Source organism: Chelonia mydas, chromosome 8, assembly GCF_015237465.2.
Source record: "Chelonia mydas isolate rCheMyd1 chromosome 8, rCheMyd1.pri.v2, whole genome shotgun sequence".
In the NCBI taxonomy this organism is placed as follows: Eukaryota; Metazoa; Chordata; order Testudines; family Cheloniidae; genus Chelonia; species Chelonia mydas.
Window position 1 is genome coordinate 55,047,699 of NC_057854.1, and position 21,095 is coordinate 55,068,793.

A 21,095-nucleotide genomic window follows, 5' to 3' on the forward strand; every position below is an offset into this window, starting at 1 on the left:
AACAGCCGTGTTAGTCTGTATTCGTAAAAAGAAAAGGAGTACTTGTGGCACCTTAGAGACTAACCAGTTTATTTGAGCATGAGCTTTCGTGAGCTACAGCTCACTTCATCGGATGCATAGCATACATATAATTGTTACTACTCTGACAAACAACAACAGTGAGTAGGAAATGAGCTCACTCTTCCCAGATGCCATCTTTGTTCTAGAAACAACAGGAAATCTCTATGAAGATGAGTTCTGATTTTCTCACTTCTTAATTGTTTCGTTCTTTTGTACTAAACTGAGCACTTGTAGAATTAAAGTTACACATACTGAGGATATTTTTGCTTAACCTGCTCCTTCAATCAAATTCAGCCCAGTTAGTCCTAGCCTGCAGAACCTCTTGCAAGGTAATTTTCCACGGGAGATCATTCTATCAATCTTCTAAATGAGACACTTGGAAAAAAATGTTACATGATATGGTTAACTGAACAATCAAACCAACAGTTGCTAGCATTGGCAGTCCAGAGCAGATAGATGACAAAGTGTTGTAACAGCAGCTCTTCAGGGAGGTCTTCTGATACATGAAAAAGATTAAGAAACAATATACCGAAAGAATTAATGGAGTATAAACCATAGAAATTGCACTGTTTATGTAGTGATGTCCTCAGGGTCATTCATTATAACACAATTTCTATCACTTTTGTAAGTTTTGGAAACATTTTATTGCTGCAGAAATGTACTGTTTTGTTCTAATGCTTTTATGTAGTTCTGTTCTTCTAGCTCAAAGAAAGCATTCTCAGCTAAAATCTAAAGCACCAGAATAATCAAAACAGCATAGCTTCTATAAACACACTGCTCCATTGGTGGTTACAGTTTTATCCAGCACGTTTTCTTGCACTGTGTGTGTGCTACGCCATTGCAGTTGCACTCCCCTCTGGGTACCTATCCCACAGGTCCTAGCACAGCTCTCTGAAGCTATGGCATCTGGGTCATTTTTAATGGCCTTATGGAAACCTTCACAGAGATGGGGATTGTAGGAGAATAGTTCAAACTCCCATTATTCCCTGGGCACCAGCACCATTTCCTAGTCCTTTTCTCAAAATGTAGGCAAGGATTAATGTTCAAACTCTCACTTAAACGTTTTTTTGGGAACTTTGAAAAAGCAGCTACGAGGAACCTGATTTTAGCTTTACATCACTCATATTAAAGAGTAATAATAATAATATTTTACAAATAATGAAACTGAGGTATGGAGATTAAATGATTTCCCACACGGGATCACACAGGAAGTCCATAGAAGGGTCACTAAAAGAAACCCATCTCCTCATCCTGTACCTACTCAATATACAGAGAATTTATATTTTGCACTTTTCTCCATGCCTAAGATCTCTTCAGAGACAGAGAGAGAGAGAATAAAACTTTGTTTAACTTTTCCCCATTATAGATAAGTAATTTCTTATAGAATATGTATTTTACTTATATTGTATGTCGTACTGATTGTGGTGGTGTTCTTAATAAGGCACAGAGTGCTTATTTTACAAGTAAATTATTTTCATTTAAATATTACATAGCACAGCAATTAGACCCTCCCATAAGGTTCAGTCAGACACAGCCAGTTCTCCCCCTGCAATCGAGAAGCCTGTCTTCTAATATTGAGAATGATCTGTGATCTCTTCAGCCACACCCTCATCCTTACACAACGACAGCTACAGTAGAACCTCAGAGTTACAAACACCTCAGGAATGGAGGTTGTTCATAACTTTGAAATGTTCATAACTGAACAAAACGTTATGGTTGTTCTTTCAAAAGTTTACAACTCAGTATTGACTTAATACAGCTTTTAAACTTTACTATGCAGAAAAAAAATGATGCTTTCCTTTTATTTTTTCAATAGTTTACATTTAACACAGTACTGTACTGTACTTGCCTTTTGGGGGGTTGGGGGGGTGTCTCTGTTGCTGCGTTATTGCGTACTTCTGGTTCCAAATGAGGTGTGTGGTTGATTAGTCAATTTGTAATTCTGGTGTTCGTAATTCTAAGGTTCTACTGTATTCCACACAGCCTTCCATTTTCAGTAAAATAAATACATAAAATTTAAACCTAGTTGTGAAGTTTCTGGATGTTCCACATACCTGTTGCTTGACATCTCTGTATTACTGCAACATTTACAACAAACAAAATAGTTAGAACCAGATCCAATCATTTAAAATTAATAAAATGAAGGCCTGGCATGATGTTTAATTGAAGGCCTGGATTATGATAATCTTAAATTTGATTCACCATTTTGCCTAGTAATTCTTTATATCTTGTCCACTATGTTGTCCACTAGCTTGTCTCTCTCATCAACAGAAGTTGGTCCAGTAAAAGATATTACCTCCCCCATCTTGTCTCTCTAATATCCTGCGACCAATCTGGCTACAACACTGCCTACAATTAGTGTAAATAACATCATAATGTGACCCCATGTTTCCTTGTATTTTGTTATTTAACAAATAGCAAGTGCAAGAATACTTGGTGTGAGCTACAGTATATATATGCAGCCTCCATTTTTGACTCTTCCACTGCATGTTTTAATTTTAGAGGAGCAGTTTATGTGTTACACAGTGTTTCCCTTTGCTGGGGCAAGGATAATAGACTGAGGTCATTGGCTGTGCTGGTAGATGAGAAAGGATTGTTAATAGAAGCTGTTCTCATGTCCTTTGCTGAGCTGCAGAGGAGAATGGGTTATGATTAGGTAGTTGTGAGCTCTCATTTCTATGCAGCATTCTGTTGTGACCTTCTGTCAGGGTTCCTTCCCCACTCTGAACTCTAGGGGTATAGCTGTGGGGACCTGCATGAAAACCTCCTAAGCTTACTTTTACTAGCTTAGGTTAAACTTCCCCAAGGTACAAACTATTTTACCCTTTTCCCTTGGACTTCCACTGCCACCACCAAACTTTATCTGGGTTCCTGAGAAACCGTTGTTTGGAAACGTCTTTCCCCCCAAAATCCTCCCAACCCTTTCACCCCACTTCCTGGGGAAGGTTTGGTAAAAATCCTCACCAATTTGCATAGGTGACCACAGACCCAAACCCTTGGATCTTAGAACAATGAAAAAGCATTCAGTTTCCTTACAAGAAGACTTTTAATAGAAGTAAAAAAGAATCACCTCTGTAAAATCAGGATGGTAAATACCTTACAGGGTAAGTAGATTCAAAACATAGAGAATCCCTCTAGGCAAAACCTTAAGTTACAAAAAAGACACACAGACAGGAATATTCATTCTATTCAGCACAGCTATTTTCTCAGCCATTTAAAGAAATCATAATCTAACACATACCTACGTAGATTACTTACTAAGTTCTAAGACTCCATTCCTGTTCTGTCCCCCGCAAAAGCATCACACAGACAGACACAGACCCTTTGTTTTTCTCCCTCCTCCCAGCTTTTGAAAGTATCTTGTCTCCTCATTGGTCATTTTGGTCAGGTGCCAGCAAGGTTACCTTTAGCTTCTTAACCGTTTACAGGTGAGAGGATTTTTCCTCTGGCCAGGAGGGATTTTAAAGGGGTTTACCCTTCCCTTTATATTTATGACACCTTCATTCTCCCTATTGCCTATACATCTGGAAAACTCGTCTCTGTCACTTTTTCTTTGTGATTTTTTTACCATTGTGAACAGATGTTCTCACTGCCATGATCCATTGGGTGGGATCAGGGACTCGTTTACTTGTTTTTCTAATGTCTATTTACACTGGCTTTGGGTTTGTCAGCTTCTGAGACGATTATGTGGCCAGTAGTGATAATGTGTGTAGTTACGAGTTTGTTCTCTTGATCCTAGTCTGCTTCTGTGATGTCCTAATCAATCCCTTTCTAGTCCTTAAACAGAGGTTGATTTTACAAATATGGGGCATCACAGCAGCCTGATGTTGCACCTTATGTCACAATGCATGACACAAATGCTGCTTTCTCTAAGGCTTTGTCAAGCAGTGTAGTGAGGCGTTGTGGCTCCCCGCTGCCCCAGAGAGGGTCGAGCCCTTCCAGACACCATAGTGGGCGGAGCCAGGAAGCTCTGAGCCCACCCCTCAGAGGGACAGGTGGCAAGCCGGAAGTAGAAAGGCAGGCCCTCAGAGCTCACTAGAGAACCAGCTGCCGGGAAGGCCAAACATAGCCAGCCTAGCCCATGACTGGAAAAAACCCTGCAGCCCCAGGTCCAAGCCAAGACTGGCTGGACCTGCCCTGTGCCAGCTATCCAGAGGAATTACCAGGCCTGCCGCTTGTCCACTGCCCCGAGGAACCCATGGTGCTGGACCCCCCGGAGAACGCCGCGGTGATCCAGGTACCAGAAGAAGGGGAGTTAGGAAGTAGCCTGGGGACAACCGACCCTAGTCTGGCTGTAACTCTGCCAGAACCCATGTCAGTGTGTTGCGGTCAGGATCCCCACTGACCCAGCAGCGGGTTGTTTGCCACTGCTAGGGCCCCGGGCTGGGACGCAGTGGAGTGGGTGGGCCTGCGTCCCCCCTGCCACCCAACTTGTGGGTGGCAGTCTCCCCCTCTTCCAGGTCCTTGGAGGCCTGGGATAATTCACACATGCTGTGTTGCTCAGCCCCTGCCTGAGGGCCTGAGCTACTGACTATTTGGTGCCCCACCCTGACTCAGGGTCCAGGCCTACAGTGCTCGTTCCAGTTACTGCAAGGGCTGCCGAGGGAGACTCTGGTGGCCGGACAAATTCCCCCAAAGTCAACTGTGTGTAGCAAGCCAGTGTGGCTCTCCGCTGCCCCGGAGAGGGTCGAGCCCTGGCCTAGCCCCTTTACAGGCAGATTGGTACTTAATGGGAGTGGAAAAATTAATCTTACTAAATTTAAAACCCACTCGAAAATTGTTCAGGTTCCATTTGGCTGGAGCAAAATATGCATTCTGGACTGCTGCATTTAAAAAAACCGTTATTCTCTGCGTGGTCTCAGAAGCAAGAGCAAGAATCTGTTTCAAGTAGGCAACTTGATGGGTTATATGGCACAGGCTTAAATTTAATTAGAAATACATTGGGCTATCCTCAGTTGGTGTAAATTGACAAATCAATTTGTGACATCACCAGCTGACTATCTGGCCTAAGGTTTTTAAACTAAATTACCTTTAAAAAAACCACAATGGATATATTAATAGAGAAAACATATTATGAAACTAGAAGAAGTTTAGGGAAACCCAATTCAAAAACAGTTACATAATTTTCATGTAACTCAAAATACTACCAGGTTCCCCCATCACTGCTATGTCCACTGACCCCTGTTTGAGAAAGCTGCTTGGTTCCACAGCTTTTCTTGGTTGCATTTTAGAGTTGTTACTTTGGACATTTGGTTAGTTGCAGAAATTTTTCTCTGGAACACTTTTTTTTGTTATCTTAGGCTCCAGGCTCCTTAGCAATGATGTGGCTAGGGTATAGGAGCTATATTAGAGGTACTGATCTGTGCTGGATTGTTTTCCGTAAACTCTGAGGCAATTCCTTTCAGCTTCAGCACACCATTGCTCTTCCTCCACTATGACCTCCTTCAACTGCAGGTGTCTTTAGTTTGGACAGACAAGCCCCACATAGAGACACTCATTAGTGGAGCAAGGGAGCTTTCTATGGTCTTCCACCTTATCGAAGGGAAGGTTAAGGTGAGACTTGATTACAGTCTCTAAGTACCCATCTGGAGAACAAATATTTAATAAAGGGTTCTTCAATCAGCAGAGAAAAGGTATAGCATGATCCAATGAGTGGAATTTAAAGCTAGACAAATTCAGACTGGAAATAAGATGTCAATTTTTAATGGTGAATGTAATTAACTATTGGAACAATTGCTGATTTGGAGTCTCCATCACTGTCAATTTTTAAATCAAGATTGGTTATTTTCTAAAAGATCTGCTCTAGGAATTATTTTGGGAAAGTTCTATGGTCTGTGGTATACAGGAGATGAAACTAGATGATCACAATGGTCCCAACTAGCCTTGAAATCTATGAATCTCTATAGTTTGTTAAATAAACTTATACTTGATTTCTCTGTAAATATATCTCAATGCTGTGTGTTAAGAGGAGCAATGATCTGAGTGGAACTGGTAAGCTGGGTTGTGCTGTTTCTTTGGAAGCAGTGAATGTGTGAATACTGCAAGTGTGCAGTGCATTGGGGCTGGACACTCCGGGGATTGCTCGGTTGGGCTCGAGGGTTGGAATGTGTCTATCGCTAACCTGTACAGTGACAGTGGGCTCTGCAAGGCCTAGAGGGGAGTGCTTGTATTGCCTGTAGCTACTGGAGTTGGAGACCTGACCCCTGTCAGGCACAAAAAAGGCTTCCTCAAGCTATGGTGGTAGCAAGATGCCTTAGAAGCCTGAGTACTCTTCAGGAAGCATCAAACTGGACAAGAAAGGGCTAAAGAGCAGCATTGGGCTCAGGCAGTGCTGCGCTGCCATGCCTGCATGCCATGTCAGTCTTAGAGGAGGAGCCTTAAAAGGAAATGGCTTAGTTCAAAAGGGTCTAGTACTGGGAAATAAATACACTTCTCTTCACTAGCTCCTAAAAAGTAGCATGATGGAGAATGAATCTGGCAGGGGGTTCCTCTGAACATCATATGATAGCTCTGAAGAAATTGAGCTGGGCTAAGGCTTATCAGCTATCGCCTGAAGGGAGGGAGGCCAGGGACTGTTTGGACTATTTTTGTGTTATGTTTTTCCTTTGAGAGCTGTGGAGGAAGCAAGAGGTTTGAAGAAGCAGACCGTAATTGCTTCCTGCAGTGACCCTGGGCTGGAACCAGGGTAGTAGGAGGGACTGGGTTCCCCTACAGGCCACTAATGAAAGCATAGGCGCCGTCTCCATGCGTGCTCCAGGACTGGAGCACCCACGGGGAAAAATTGGTGGGTGCTCTGCATCCACCGGCAGCTCCCCACCCCCCCGCTTCAGCTCGCCTCCGCTCCGGCTCCTCCCCTGAGCACACCGCATCTCCGCTTTTCCCCCTGGCTCCCAGTGCTTGCGCCACAAAACAGCTGTTTTGCACGGCAAGGGCTGGGAGGGAGGGGGGAGGAGGGGGTACGCAGTGTGCGCGGGGAAGAGGCAGGGCCAGGGCGGTGATTTGGGGAGGGGTCCAATAGGGGCAGGGAGGGGGCGGAGTTGGGGTGGGGACTTTGGGGAAGGGGTTGGGATGGGGCAGGGCAGGGGTGGAGTCAGGGTGGGGCCGGGCGGGGGGCTCCAGCACCAACCGGTGCTGAGAAAAGTTGGCACCTATGAATGAAAGGCCGGAGTCATAAGGCCTAGTTGGGCTAGAGCCCTGGCACAAGGCTGCTGGATTGTTATTGGACTGAACATAAGAACAGCCATACTGGGTCAGACCAAAGGTCCATCAAGTCCAGTATCCTGTCCTCTGACAGTGGCCAATGGCAGGTGCCCCAAAGGGAATGAACAGACAGGTTACCATCAAGTGATCCATGCCCTGTCACCCAATCCCTGCTTCTGGCAAACAGAGGATAGGGACACCGTTCCTGCCCATCCTAATAGCCATTGATGGACCTCTCTTCCATGAATCTATCTAGCTCCCTTTTGAACCCCATTATAGTATTGGCCTTCACAACACCCTCTGGCAAGGAGTTCCAGAGGTTGACAGTGCGTTGCGTGAAAAAATACTTTCTTGTGTTTGTTTTAAACCTGCTACCTATTAATTTCATTTGGTGGCCCCTTGTTCTTGTATTATGAGAAGGAGTAAATAACACTTCCTTATTTACTTTCTCCACACCAGTAATGATTTTATAGACCTCTATCATATCCCCCCTTAGTCACCTCTTTTCCAAGCTGAAAAGTCCCAGTTTTATTAATCTCTCCTCATACGGAAGCCGTTCCTTATCCCTAATAATTTTTGTTGCCCTTTTCTGAACCTTTTCCAATTCCAATATATCTTTTTTGAGATGGGGCGACCACATCTGCACGCAGTATTCAAGGTGTGGGCGTACCATGGATTTATATAGCGGCAATATGATATTTTCTGTCTTATTATCTATCCCTTTCTTGATGATTCCCAACATTCTGTTCGCTTTTTTGACTGCCACTGCACACTGAGTGGATGATTTCAGAGAACTATCCACAGTGACTCCAAGATCTCTTTCTTGAGTGGTAACAGCTAATTTAGACCCCATCATTGTATATGTATAGTTAGGATTATGTTTTCCAATGTGCATTACTTTGCATTTATCAACATTAAATTTCATCTGCCATTTTGTTGCCCAGTCACCCAGTTTTGTGAGATTCTTTTGTAGCTCTTCGCAGTCTGCCTGGGACTCAACTTTCTTGAGTAGTTTTGTATCATCTGCAAATGTTGCCACCTCACTGTTTACCCCTATTTTCCAGATAATTTATGAATATGTTCAATAGGACTGGGCCCAGTACAGATCCCTGGGGGACACCACTATTTACCTCTCTCCATTCTGAAAACTGACCATTTATTCCTACCCTTTGTTTCCTATCTTTTAACCAGTTACCAATCCATGAGAGAACCTTCCCTCTTATCCCATGACTGCTTATTTTGCTTAAGAGCCTTTGGTGAGGGACCTTGTCAAAGGCTTTCTGAAAATCTAAATACACTATATATCCTTTGTCCGCATGCTTGTTGACCTCCTCAAAGAATTCTAGTAGATTGGTGAGGCATGATTTCCCTTTACAAAAACCATGTTGACTATTTCTCAACAAATTATGTTCATCTATATGTCTGACAATTTTGTTCTTTATGATAGTTTCAACCAATTTGCCCAGTACTGAAGTGAGGCTTACTGGCCTGTAGTTGCCAGGGTCACCTTTGGAGCCCTTTTAAAAAATTGGCATCACATTAGCTATCCTCCAGTCTTTGGTACGGAAGCTGATTTAAATGATAGGTTACAGATGACAGTTAGTAGTCCTGCAATTTCACATTTGAGTTCCGTCAGAACTCTTGGGTGAATACCATCAGGTCCTGGAGTCTTATTACTGTTTAGTTTATCAATTTGTTCTAAAACCTCTTCTAATGACACCTCAATTTGGGATAGTTCCTCAGATCTGTCACCCAGAAAGAATGGCTCAGGTTTGGGAATCTCCCTCACATCCTCAACAGTGAAGACCAATGCAAAGAAGTCATTTAGTTTTCCTCCAGTGGCCTTATCGTCTTTGAGTGCTCCTTTAACATCTCGGTCGTCCAGTGGCCCCACTGGTTGTTTAGCAGGCTTTCTGCTTCTGATGTATTTAAAAAAAAATTTGCTATTACTTTTGGAGTCTTTGGCTAGCTGTTCTTCAAATTCTTTTTTGGTCTTTCTAATTATATTTTTACACTTAATTTGCTAGAGTTTATGCTCTTTTCTATTTTCCTCATTAGGATTTATCTTCCACTTTTTAAAGCATGCCTTTTTGCCTCTCACTACTTCTTTTACTTTGTTGTTTAACTACCGGGGCTCTTTTTCGGTTCTCCTACTGTGTTTTTTAAATTGGGGTATATATTTAAGTTGAGCCTCTATTATGGTGTTTTTAAAGTGTTTCCATGTAGTTTGCAGGGATTTTACTTTTGGTGATGTACCTTTTAATTTCTGTTTCACTAACCTCCTCATTTTTGTGTAGTTCCCCTTTCTGAAATTAAATGCTACAGTGTTGGGCCACTGTGGAGTTTTCCCCACCACTGGGATGTTAAATTTAATTATATTGTGGTCACTATTACCAAGCAGTCTGCTATATTCACCTCTTGGACCTGATCCTGTGCTCCACTTAGGACTAAATCAAGAATTGCCTCTCCTCTTGTGGGTCCCAGGACCAGGAGCTCCAAGAAGCAGTCATTTAAGGTGTCAAGAAACTTTGTCTCAGCATCCCTTCCTGAGGTGATATGTACCCAGTCAATATGGGTATAGTTGAAATTCCCCATTATTAGTATTGAGTTTTTTATTTTAATAGCCTCTCTAATCTCCTCTGAGCATTTCAGAGTCACTAACACCACCATCCTGGTCAGGTGGTCTGTAATATAGCCCTACTGCTATATTCTTATTTTTCAAGCATGGAATGACTATCCATAGAGATTCTATAGTACAATTTAGTTCATTTAAGATTTTTACTTCATTTGATTCTACGCTTTCTTTCACATATAGTGCCACTCCCCCACGAGCGTGACCTGTTCTGTTCCTCCGATATACTTTGTACCCTGATAATACTGTGTCCCATTGATTATCCTCATTCCACCAGGTTTCCGTGATGCCTATTATATCTATATCCTCTTGTAATACTAGGCACTCTAGTTCACACATCTTATTTAGACTTGTAGCATTGGTATACAAGCATGGCTGTTCCCTATTGCATGACGTAATGGAATGGGACTTTTTTTCATTTGACTGTTTCTCATCAGAATCCCTGTATTTTATCATTTTCCGTCCTCTTCTCCTTATTAGGACATAGGGAATCTCCATTTATAGATCCTCCCCTAAGGGATTTCTGAACCACATGCTCCTCCGCACCTCTCGGCTTTCCCCCAGCCCTTAGTTTAAAAACTGTTCTACGACCTTTTTAATTTTAAGCGCCAGCAATTTGGTTCTGTTTTGGTTTAGGTGGAGCCCATCCTTCCTGTATAGGCTCCCCCTCTCCCCAAAGCTTCCCCAGGACCCCTGGACTCTGACTTCACCTGAAAGGGGGGTCAGACTAAAAAGTGATCTGGCTGGAGGGCAGAGTCACAGTTTAAGGAAGGTCATGGCAAGACCTGAATGGCTAGTCAGTGAGGCTGTGGAGAGTAAAAACCTGACAATGCTGCACCCAGCAACAAGGTGGAGAGTTGACAAGGTGAGTTGCTTTGTCAAACCCTAACATAAACACAGCACGCTGGTGCAAAATGGGGCTTGCACTAGGATGGCTTACCCAAGATAAGTCACCTCAGTTCAAGCCCTATCTTACACACACATGTGACACATTGATACTATACCTGTATAGACAGGGCTTTAGCCAATATGGCTGGCAGATAATTTGCGATCTGACCTCATCTACACTAGATTTAGGCAAAAACCATCCACTGTTGTCAACAATGGTACAATTCCATCAGCTCGAGCAACAATGAGAACTCTAATGCAGACAAGGTTTCTGTGCCTGTTCTTTTTTTAACACCAGTGTGATGGGGTGGTCACTCTACCCTTCTCCTGAAAGGATTAAGGCAGCTGGGAAGGGACTAATTAACCTTATAGGCTTCACCTGGGGGAGAATTAGGCTGTCTAAGCAAGCCCTAATGGAAGATGGAGCTGGACAGGAACAGGCTGAGGTGGCTGTGATGTGGCATTCCATATGCTTTATGAAAATATACTTATGAATATGTCATAACTAAGAAAAACTTTATGCAAGATGGCTCATGTAAGGTATAATTGGAAAGATTATAATTTACTGAATATGATTATCCCATTTGTATGCCTGTATCATTTTTGTATCTGAAGTTAGGAATATTGACCTGTGTATCTGTATTTCACTCCCACTGCTGACACTTCAGGGACTACAATGGAAAAGCCAGACAGTGATGATGGCCCATCAGCAATAGCAAATGGACTGTAAAAGAGTTTAGTCTTCCTGTGAATGTGTAGGTCACCCTGGGAAGAATGGCTACAGGGGCCCTACAGAGTCAGGTGGTGGTGTCACCTGATATTAAAACATTACCTGGGACTTCTTGTAACTTTTCACTGTAAGGGAAGGGGGTCTAATTAGGGAAACAAAGGACTCCCGCCTTATGCAAATCCTATTTAAGGGTGGGGAGTGAGGTAATCCTGGTTGTCAGTTCTCCCCTGCTACCCTACCCAAGATGACTGCTGGAAACAACTAAGACTGAACAGGGGGGAAAGAACTGGGCCCGGGCTGGAAGGGAATCAGGCCTCTGAAGAAGATTATTAGAACCACATTTAGGGTGAGAGCTCACATATAACCAGTTTCTTTAGTGTATTAAACTTAATTTGTGTGCTCTGTTTTATTTTGTTAGTAATCTGCCTGGTTCTGTCTGCAACCTCCTTAACTACTTAAAATACACCTGTTATAGTTAATAAATTTATTTCTGGTTTATAATACAACCCAGCTTATGTGATTTCTACTGGGGGGGGCGGAGAAATTGTGCATACCCTCTTCCACATTGAGGGAAGAGGCAAATTTCATATAATTTTGGGTTTGTAACCCAAATTGGGATGGACAACTGGGTGCTGTGGAAAACCCCTTAAGCTGACCCTTTCCAGAGCAGATCTCTGTGCAGCGGGGTGTGGCCCTGTCTGTGTGCTTGGCTGGAAAAGGCTGGGGAGCCTAACCCAGCAAGGCCAGGTAAAGGGGACCCAGGCTTGCAGAATAGTCTGACTCAGTGGCGTCCCAGCACACCAGGTGACACCCCAAACAGTCACAGTGGTATAGAACTAGGAAGCTGAGACCAGCGGGGGCTGCAGTGTGGAAGTGTGTTGTTACTCTCAAGCCTTAGGCCTGTTCTGCATTAGGAAATTAGGTTGGTAGAGCTATGTGGCTCAGGGGTGGTTGTGAAAAATCCAAACCCCTGAGCAGGATGGATTTGATTTAAATCACTAGTCAGGAAGACTCGATTTAATCATGGTTTTCTACATAAAAGTGCATTCTTGTTGGTTGTTATAACCTTAATACATATTTTTCACAACTCAGAGATAGATGTAGGTTTCATTTTTAGAAGGTACACACTATACATTTTTAAACAGTGATTTATTTTGAAAACTTTTCAGATTAGTTTTAGAGCTATATCAGAAAATTAGTGATTGTTTGGTTATTTCATTTACCAAAGGTAATTGAAGCAGATATTTATGAAATCATTGGAAGGTGAATGATCTCCAGTTCAACACGTTAATCATTAATATTTGGAGGATTTTCTTGTCATGCTGTGTTAGGAGGAGAACATCACCAGACAGACATTTAAATTGTTTTATTTAACTAAAACAACAACATTAAGTATTCTGGATTTTTTTCAACAGCAAACATATAATATTTTAACAAAACAAGCATATGTCCCTTGCTTCTCACATTTATCTCCAGACTTCTTCTCCTTGTCCAGATCTATTCCGCCCCCAACAATCTTCTGTTCATTGAACTTTTTGAAACTTTGCACTTTTAGAGAGAGGTAAAGGATTGACTGTGTGTACACAAATTTGCAGAGGGACAATAGAGTTGAGGTCTGTTATGTCTCACATCTATTTATTTACTTATTTTATTTTAAAACATTTTTTGCTGTAAACGAGCATTTTACCTCTGGAGACACAAATCCCACAGTTTGAGAACTGCAAAACTAAGCATCTCTGATAGTATCTTCTCGACTGAGCACTGAGCCCTATTGGGTAGATAGAAGGATTAACCTAAATCTATACAGAAACCCATGGAACCCCGTAAGATCGGGTCCCTAATCCATGAACTATTGGAACTCAATTTACAAAACTTTTCTTAAACATTACATGAATATATTGTCTCATACTTTAGAATTAGAATTTATAATCCCTATTCCATGATGAGATATCTTTGAGCTATAATGTATCTTTATCTTTAGATAAAATGTTTTTTCCTCAAAAAGCATTTTATCAAAAAATCTGATTTTTAAAAAAAAAAATCCTTGATTTTTATCCACCCTGTCCCTGAGCAATGCAATTAAATTGACCTAACCCTCAGCGCAGGTGGTGCTATGTTGACCAGATAATTCTCCCATCAACCTAGCTACTGCCTCCAAGTGAGGTGGATTACCAAGATGGATAGGAGAACCCCTCCCATCAGTGTAGGTAGTGCCTTCACTGAAATGTTACAGCTGCACTGCTGCAGCATTTTAAGTTTAGATGAGTCCTTAAAGAAGGAAAGGAGAAAACTAGGGGGAGAATAGAAACCCTGGATCCTGGCCCTGAGGGAAGAGTGTACCCAGAGGAGAGTGGAGAAAGAGTCTGATAGAGGCAAAGTAGGAGCAGCCCAGAGTAACAACAACTAGATTTGGGACAGTGCAGACCTTGACTGCTGGTAGTAGCATCCTTGTGTTGGAACTTGGACTAGGTAGGGGATGGACCTGGGTTCCCCTACTAGCCACTGGGGAATTGGCATAAACCAGGCAGTGGAGCAGAAAACTGCCTAGTACAGTTGGACAGTAGGACTTTGGTACTCTGGAAGGGGAGGACTGTAGTGACCTAACTGGAAGGCCAAGCCATGAAGAGAGAGTACCCTGAGTTGCGGGGAGAGAGAGAGGCAGCAGGGTGTGCAGATGGGTAGCAGAGGGGTTATTAGACCTGGAAAGAGCAGCCAGGAGGAGGGCCCCCTAGCAGTGAGTGGACCCATTACGCTACATGATTCTCTGAGCACAATTAGACTACACGATTGATTCCCTGTTTGCCAACATTTTTATTCCACTAGGACTCCTATCATTACTACCACCAGTGGACCCTGTACATGTGTGAAGGCTTGTCTACACAGGGACATCCAGGAAATTAAATCCAAATTAACTGAAGATGTGAATTTGAAGTGGAGTGGTTAAACCTCATTACATATCTGTGTGGATGCTGTTAATCTGAATTAAAGTGGTTTTACTTTGGATTAGTTTCATTCACTTCGGAATTCACTTTAGTTAATTAGGGACATTCGGGAAAATTAATCTAATGTAGATAAGCCTTTAGCTACAGAGAGAATTATGCCAAGAAACCCTCGTGCAGACATAGCCTACATTTCTGAAGTTTATAGCAAGGGACAGGCAAACAGGTGTGGAGGAAGTAAGAACTGAATTAACCTTTTTTGCAAGGGTTCAAAATTATTTAGTTAACTTATTCTTCATTTTTGCACACCTCCTGGTTTCAGAAGCGCCAAATGTATCTAGGAACATAGATGGCCCTCATCACTGTGGTATCTCAACACCTCACAGTCATTAATGCATTTTATCGTTGCAACACCCTTGTGAGGTAAGGAAGTATCATCGCCATTTTACAGATAGGGAATGGAAGCAAAGGGAAGATTTAGCATAAAGTCACACAGAAAGTTTGTGGCTGAGATAAGAACTGCTTCCAGATCTCCTGATTCCCTGTCTAGTACCTTATCCATTAGAAGATCCTTTCTGTCTTCTGAGGAAAAGCTATTCACATCATATTTCCAGCCTTTCTGGAAACTAGAGGTTTCATATGAAAGCTGCTTAGCAAGCTTTTTTCAGATATGCACAGGGATGAGTTAGATGAAAGTGTCCAGAGGTGGTAGGGTAGCAACCTTTCCCCAGACTAAGAAAAGGAGTACTTGTGGCACCTTAGAGACTAACCAATTTATTTGAGCATGAGCTTTCGTGAGCTACAGCTCACTTCATCGGAGTATGCATCCGATGAAGTGAGCTGTAGCTCACGAAAGCTCATGCTCAAATAAATTGGTTAGTCTCTAAGGTGCCACAAGTACTCCTTTTCTTTTTGCGAATACAGACTAACACGGCTGTTACTCTGAAACCTTTCCCCGGACTGTAGATCGTAAAAACAACCCACTTCTACTGTTATAGCACAGTGACAAATAAAATTCATGCCACTTTGTAGAAATAAATCTAAAACATGTAGGATATATTGTTTCTTGATCAGTGGTAACTAATAGAATACATTAAGAGCCTTTTAAGATTTTTCTGTATGACACACTATACACAGATTTATTATAACAATGTTATTGCTGTGAATCCTACTATAACACATCACAATGTTTAAGAAAAATAACTTTGATACTCCCGTTGACTTCAGTGGTGGCAGGATTTCTCACAAAGGGTCTTTTAAAAGGGTATCATTATTTGAAGTTTTGGAAAGTAATTTTCTATGGTATAGCTCTCCCCTCCCCCAGAGTACTGATGGGTGCTATAATCAGTCTGGAGTTTGGGAGGGTTGAGTGCTAGTGGTGTTAATGAAGAAGAAGAAAAATCAGTTTTGAACCAAAGATCCAGCCTACGTGAGAGGGCACTGTGTATTATCCCTATTTTGCTTGTTTTACAAATGAGTAGCACAGTTGTACAAAGGTTAAGTGACTTGCACAAGCTCACACAGGAAGTCAGTGGAAGAGCTGGCAATACTGGTAGAACCGAAGTCTCCTGATTCCCAGAGCTTGCATCTTAGCCACAAATCCATTCTTTCTACAATAAAATAGAGACTCTGCTAGCCCCTGGTCATTAAAGACCACTTGAGACTTTTGCATGTGTACTGCTGTTAACCCTTGTTTACTATCCAAATCTCAGAGGGCCAGATCATGCCCGGAGAGCTGTGGATGGGTGGGATCTCTAACCCATGGGACCCCTCTGCCCTGCACAGACAGAGATTAGCAGTCTGTGCAGCGCTGTTTTTCTTTTTCTTTTCATGGGGCCCTGTAGAGGGTGCTTCTTGGGACTGAGATCCACCCCATGTAAGTAGGCAGGGAACCACACTGTGCCCTCTGCCCCCCCGCAGATTCCCCTTAATTTATTCCATGCTCATGGGAATGTTTTTGCTCATTTATAGGCTGTTTTCTAAAATGCCTCCCCTATGGTAATTCTCACAGACTGCTTTTATGTCTGTTGACAAGCCAATAAACTGCCGGCTTCTTTGATAGTGAAGATAGTAACCCACAGTTGTTAATGCCTGAACATTTTTGGTAATCCTGTGTAATGTCCTTTCTACTTATGAATGATAACAAATAAGATCTGAAAGTTGGATTTGGGGAGGTCAGGTGTAGGGGGGAAGGAGGAAGTGGCTTGAAACCCAGCTGCAGAAGCCTGTATTCTTAGCTCTCTGTCTCCCCTGTGTTTGCTGCCTCCTGTAGTCTATTTATTTATTTATTTATTTATTAACAAATTTTTTTTATGAACAGATCAGAGTAGGAAAGTCCACTGCTGGGCACCATTAGTTCATTCTCCTTATGAGCCTGTTAATTTGATCTTTCCTGTTGCCAGCATCTCTACCTTCCACAAAGTGGATAGTTTTCTTTTTCATTCCACCTCGAGGAGAAGATGTTCACCACTTTGAAGTTCTTGCCAACAGTATAGATCTCATGGACCACATCTTCCATGCAGATGATACCTTATTTCTCAAGACACCGCTGAATCAGAGAATTGTCAGTCAGAGCAATGCGCTGCCTGTTGATCTTGGCGTAACAACACTTGTAGATCAGTTCATGCACAGATTTCAGATTGGGGTAGCCCCATGCAATGTAGGGTTCAACAATCCGCAGCATGTTAATTGAAGCCTTGTTGAGTTTTACAAATGTGCCATTGAAAATCTGACGCAGGCGAAGGAGCAGCAATACCTTACGGACCTTCGGGTTAACTCCATTGATACCTCTGATCTTGATCACAAAGGCCAGTTTTGGTTCAGCAGGTACATAGTAATTGCCAGCTTTGCGTGCCATTCAGGCCATACGAATCTCACGTCTATACATTTGCCTGTACTCCTTATGATAGGCCTGAGCTCTTGCATAGATGAGTTTTCTTTGCACTTTACAAAGCATCTTTTGAAACACTAGCCTCTTCAGACACTTGGCCATTATATCAGCAAAAGCCTTTCGCTTTTTAAAAAGGCTTTCTGGAACAGATGGCACCTTCTTTCCTTCTATGCCCACCATGATCCCCACTGGAAGAGCAGCAGGGTCAAGAGACTCCAGTGGTAGCCAGGTATACTCCAGATTCCAGGGCCTGGAGCAACTTCAGTTCCCTAGAAGTCTTCTGATGATGGTAGGTTGTACTGAACTTTGTAGTTCATCAGGCACAGAACACACTGTCTACAATGTAGGTGATTTCTGTGGTAATATTGGTGGGTCTAAGACACATTAGCTTTTAATGACCAGCACCTCTGCTTGTCATTAAAGATTCCGTGACACTCTTTTCCAAGAGTCTCCTGCCTAAATTCTAGTTCAGGTATTTACATTCTGGCCACTCAATTCCCCCTGCAATTTCAGAAAAGCACCTGTTTCACAATCCGAAGCACCATAGGTATAAACTGGACTTTGTTTCCTGGAAAAGACTATAATGTAATTGATTTTTCTAGCTCTTTAAAAGAGCAGAAATTACTGGTGCTTCTGAGAGGCATTATACCAAGAACTTTGGAGACTGAAATCCACAAGATAGGTAACTGCAGTGCAAGTTTTGTCATACTGCCTCATCAGTGGGCCTCAACTCTGACTGAGGGACCACTATTAGGAGTGGAAGAGGTACATTCTCTCTCTAATGCCATTTAGTCCTTTACCTCTCAAATGAAGATACCAACAATTTGCCATGGTGGAGGCTTGTGATATGGAAACTGCTCTACTGAGGGGACCTACTCATTTCACATAGTTCACTAATAGCAATCATGAAGTGACTGTTAGGACTAACTTAGAACCTAACTAGACATGGAAGGCACCGTATCCAATTACTAAGCAACCAGCTCCATCCCATCCACATCTCACTTTATTGTTCTCTTTCCAAATGACAAAGCAAGTTATCTGGAGACAGGCTGAATTATTATATTTTTAAATTTTTAGATGGCGTGGCTTGCATTGCTTTCCTGAAGAATTAACATCTTGGACCAAATCCATCCCTGAAGTAACTGCATTGACTTTGATGGAGTTTTATCAGGAATAAATATGGCCCGTTGTCATCACAAAGATTAGAGCTTTTTCCAGATCATGATTCAAGCACACAAGTTCTCTCTCTTTAAAATATATATTTTAAAAGAGCAAGTGGAAAGTTAAAGTATTTTTCTTGTTAAACACTAGTGAGAGAAAAACAGAAACAGAAGGTTTGCCCAGGAAACTGCAATTGGCCGAGTTGAATTTTCCAGACTAAGAAGGGTATGTCAAATTGTTTTAAACTCCAAAACCTACACTTCGATTACTTGAACAAAGAAAAAATATTCGGGTTGGCTAAATGGAGGCATTAAAGGTGACTCATTGTCAAGCCTGCATGGTGCGCTGTAATTTGTTCTTGATAGCACTAGTTAGGATTTCTACCATTTTGGAGGTAAGTTAAAGACTGCTAGTTTAAATTAATGGTGGTGTAACATCATTGTCTTCAATAAAGTTACACTAGGGCTGCATTCGACCCACTGGCCTTGTCTAGACTTGTTTTTCCCATTACAATATTCCACTGGTGCACCTCCTATGGGTGCTAGCAATGGTGGAAGGATTAATTCTGACTGGCAGGTGATGCTATTGTAACAAACATGCTGAGCGGAGTTAGGCAACAAAGTTGTTAAAATACTCGTGGCTGGTTTACTTCACATTCTCACCATTACTAACACAGGTGGAAATGAACTAATGGTAGCAACAGTGGGGAAATCTCAGGAAAAGAAGTCTAGGCTAGATGCTCAGAGGCAGAGGGGAAGGTGGGCAGGGAGTGTGGATACACAGGAGTGACTCTTGAAGAATGACAGTTACTGATAAGTAACTTCTTTCTTCTTCAAGGGCCTCTGTACATTTCCACTTATGGGAGATTAGGAAGCAGTGCACAACCTGTTCTTTGCCATGGTCACTGAGGCCTTAATAGGTGTTGCTGGTTTGTTTTCAGATTCTTTTGATTTAGCCGGTGCTGGTGGTGCCAGATAAAGAATTCACTCCCAGTATAAGGTAGAAGAGATTCCAATCTCAGGGCTATGCAGCACTGAGGCTTAAACGGTAGAACGCATCTTGAATCCTGTGTCAGAGTACAGTACCTTGGTATGGAGGCTGGTCTCAGTACCCTCAATGGACCTCCTGGAGCATCGGAGTGTAGGAATTGATAAGCCAGCTGAGCCTGGAACCTCATGTGTCTCCTTTCTGTTGTGGGGAACAAAGGCATGGCAAACTACACACTGGGCTACTGAATGAGTCTTGCCCAGACATAGAAGGCCTTGTCCATGGATCTTGGACTGCCCTATGTGGCATACTTCTTGAAACCCTTTTGGGGCTCAGGGCCTGGTGAGGAACCAAAGGATCCTGGAACAAAAGAAGGTTTACCACTCTAAACTATTTGCAAGAAAATACTAAGTTAGTAGAAGGAAAAAATCTAGCTTGAGGGTGGAAGAGGCAACTTCAGTTCAACCTCTGCAGTGGTGATAAGGAACTGAGACAGTTAGGGGTGTTCTCTCTTATAAAGAACAGAGCAATGATACCATCCTTGTGTGAAATCTCATACACATCTGTGCTTTTCAAGGCAGTTCCACAACTTGATACCAAGGGCACCTTATCCCACAAGTGGGAATGCACAAAGGCCCCCTAAGAAGAACTGCATGTTGACTTCAGTGGAATTCACAGCTGCTCTGAAACTGAAAACAGAATTTGAACTAAGGAGCCTATTCGAGAAAGTGATGGAAGTGGTGCAGTTAGTGAAGGAATACCATCAGTATTATCTTTGCTCTACTCTGGTCTGAAACTACTGGGCCCAGATTCTGGCCCACATTGTGTCACCTATACACCAGTGCAAATTAGCCACAAAGCAGACATAGCTGGCTACCCAAATTCTGTAGAGATTTCCCCCCTCCCCTCTTTAATCTTTCAGGTATTGTGGTGTTAGTTATAACAATAACAGTGAAAGATATTCAGACAGAGGTATGATATTAAATGTTATGGTGTCCTTTTATATTTGTGTAGTTAAATGTTCAGAAATTACACTTAAACATGTCAGAATCCCTGATGGCTAATAATATTGGCTGAATTATGTGCTACATAAATTCCTATGGCCATAGAACAAAGGGAGGATCTAGTGATCAGAGCACATGACTAGCTATGTACTTTTATGGTGCCCCACCACCATATTGTCTGAGTGTCTCCAAGTATTTATGGATTCATAGATTAAAGTGGTACATTTTACATTTGAGGAAGCTGAGACTCAGCATGATTGTGATTTTTGCCTATGGTCACACAGGAAGTCTGTGGCAGAGCTGGGAAATTAATCCGTTTCCTTAGTTACAGTCCAGAGCCTCAACTCCAAGGCTATTCTTCCTTTTGAGAGCCAAGAACTTCTGACCTCTTCTCATAGAGCTAACTCTGTGGCTGCAGGAAAGTCACTATACTGCCTTGCATGGCTTCCCATATGCAAATTGGGCATACATTTACTAATCTACCTCAAAAGAGCATTGTGAGGATTAATTAGTTAATGTTTATAAAGCACTTTGAAGATTAAAAACTTTAAGTGCTAGGTATTGTGTGGGAAAGGTATTTCCATTAGTTCAATTTACATTTGCA

General features: G+C 42.3%; 1 pseudogene; it reads right to left on the bottom strand.

The window, feature by feature from the left end:
• Positions 1-16,725: 16,725 nt before the first annotated feature.
• LOC102935801 lies at positions 16,726-17,553 on the bottom strand (annotated as a pseudogene).
• Positions 17,554-21,095: the final 3,542 nt, after the last annotated feature.